At 44.2% G+C, this 2,211-nt stretch overlaps 1 non-coding gene across 1 annotated transcript; it reads right to left on the bottom strand.

The window, feature by feature from the left end:
- Positions 1 to 1,042: 1,042 nt before the first annotated feature.
- Positions 1,043 to 1,149, bottom strand: LOC138169659 (U6 spliceosomal RNA). Its single transcript, XR_011170413.1, has one exon. It is a non-coding gene; the product is annotated as a U6 spliceosomal RNA (small nuclear RNA).
- Positions 1,150 to 2,211: the final 1,062 nt, after the last annotated feature.

Raw genomic sequence — 2,211 nt, 5'->3', positions numbered from 1 at the left:
TCTGGGTGTGGTGCTGAGTATCTGAGCCCAGATTTGATCCCCAGGTCATCCCAACCCTGGAGCCGGTACTCTTACTCGCTGAGCCACCTGGCTGCCTGTGAGCAATTGGGGTTAAGTAACTTGCTCAAGGTTACATGGCCATGTGTTTCTGCGTGGGTGCTAAGAGTCTGAGCCCCGGGATTTGATCCCCAGGTGGTCCCGACACTGGAGCCGGTAATCTTATTCGCTGTGCTACCTGGCCATCCCTACCTATATATATTTCTATTGACTTCAACTACTGATAAAAGTTTCATAAGTTACAATGATTGTTTTTCCATGTAGAAATGTTAATAGTTCAACTTTGATAAGTTCCTTATGATTTCTTTTCCCTGTTTACCTTCTCATGCTTCTCTTGCTTCTTGTATCTGAATGTCAAATTTTCTATACAACTCTGGTTTTTTCATTAAGAATGCTTGAAAGTTCTCTATTCCACTGAATGACCATATTTTCCCCTGAAACATGATACTCCGTTTTGCTGAGTAGGTGACTCTTGGTTTTAATCCCAGCTCCTTTGCCCTCCAGAATATCATATTCCAAGCCCTTCGATCCCTCAGTGTAGAATCTGCCAAATCCTGGGTTATCCTGATTTTCTTTCCACAATATTCAATTTTTTTCTTCCTGGATGCTTGTAATATTCTCTCCTTAATCTGGGAATTCCGGAACCTGGCTATAACATTCCTAGGAGGTTTTTTGGGGGGATCTTTTTTAGGAGGTGATTGGTGGATTCTTTCAACCTCTATTTTGCCCTCTGGTTCTAAAACATCAGGGCAGTTTACTTTGAGAACTTCCTGGATGATGATTTCTAGGTTCTTACTTTGATCATGGCTTTCAGGTAGTCCAATAATTTTTTTTTTTAAGCAATTGGGGTTAAGTAACTTGCTCAAGGTTACACAGCCAGTTATTTCTGCGTGTGATTCTGAGTATTGGAGCCTGGGATTTGATCTCCAGGTCATCCCAACACTGGAGCTGGTGCTCTTACTCGCTGAGCCACCTGGCTGCCCCTAAAATTATGGAACGTTTCACGAATTTGCGTGTCATCCTTGCGCAGGGGCCATGCTAATCTTCTCTGTATCGTTCCAATTTTAGTATATCTGCTGCCGAAGTGAGCACAGTCCAATAATTTTTAAATTATCTCTCCTGGATCTATTTTCCAGGTCAGTGGTTTTTCCCATGATATATTTCACATTGCCTTCTATTCTTTCATTTGTTTGGATCTGTTTAACAGCATCTTGATTTCCCATAAAGTCATTAGCTTCCATTTGCTCCAATATAATTCTGAAGCAATGATTCTCCTCATTGAGCTTTTGAGATTTTTTTTCCATCTGGCAAATTTGGCTTTTTAAGGCATTCTTCTCCTCATTGCCTTTTTGAGCCTCCTTTGCCATTTGAGTTAGTCTATTTTTTAAGGTTTGATTTTCCTCAGTCAGGCTGTTGACTCTCATTTTGTAATTTTCTTGCATTGTTCTCATTTCTCTTCCCAATTTCTCCTCCACCTCTCTTATCTGCTTCTTAAGGTCTTCTATGGCCTGTAACTAGCTCGTATTTTCCTTTGAAGCTTTTGGTGCAGGAGTTCTGACTTCACTGTCTTCCTCCTGTTCCATGATTTGCTCCTTTTTGTCCCTCAAATAGGAGTATAATGTTGGAATCTTCTGTCACTTTGTTTCCTTTGCCTGGTCATGTCGCCCCTCAGTCACTTGACCCCTGGGCTTTTTGCCACAGTTGGACTCTGCCACCAGACAGGGGAGCTTTCGTCCCAAACTCTGGGGTTTTCTAAGCTGCTGGAGGTATTAGATGGGTGCCTTCTCTGAGGTCTCCACATGCTCTGGCAAGATGGACACATACCCCAGGACCTCCACCCTACATTCAATCCAGATCCAAGCAAGTTAAAGCAAGAGCGATGACTCCTCAGACTGGTGCTTGGTCCCCCTACACTCTGCAGGCCAGGAGCTGAAGCTGTCACGTGGCACTGGCTGGCTGTGCCGGTGTCTTAGCGGCTTCTCGCCCCAGGGGCAAAAGCCATGCACTCCCACTTACTGGGTCCCAAAATCCAGACTGCACTGACCTCTCACTTTGTCCTTCGAATGTATGTGTTGATAATTCTGGCAACAGCCACAGCTGCTGCTGATCTGGAGTCCCTTCAGCCTTTGGCTGGTCAGACCACCCTGGGGCTAA

Source organism: Petaurus breviceps, unplaced genomic scaffold, assembly GCF_028583685.1.
Source record: "Petaurus breviceps papuanus isolate PSGF00001 unplaced genomic scaffold, PetGlider_PUasm1.0 37, whole genome shotgun sequence".
NCBI lineage: Eukaryota > Metazoa > Chordata > Mammalia > Diprotodontia > Petauridae > Petaurus > Petaurus breviceps.
This window is presented reverse-complemented; position numbering and strand designations above follow the sequence as displayed.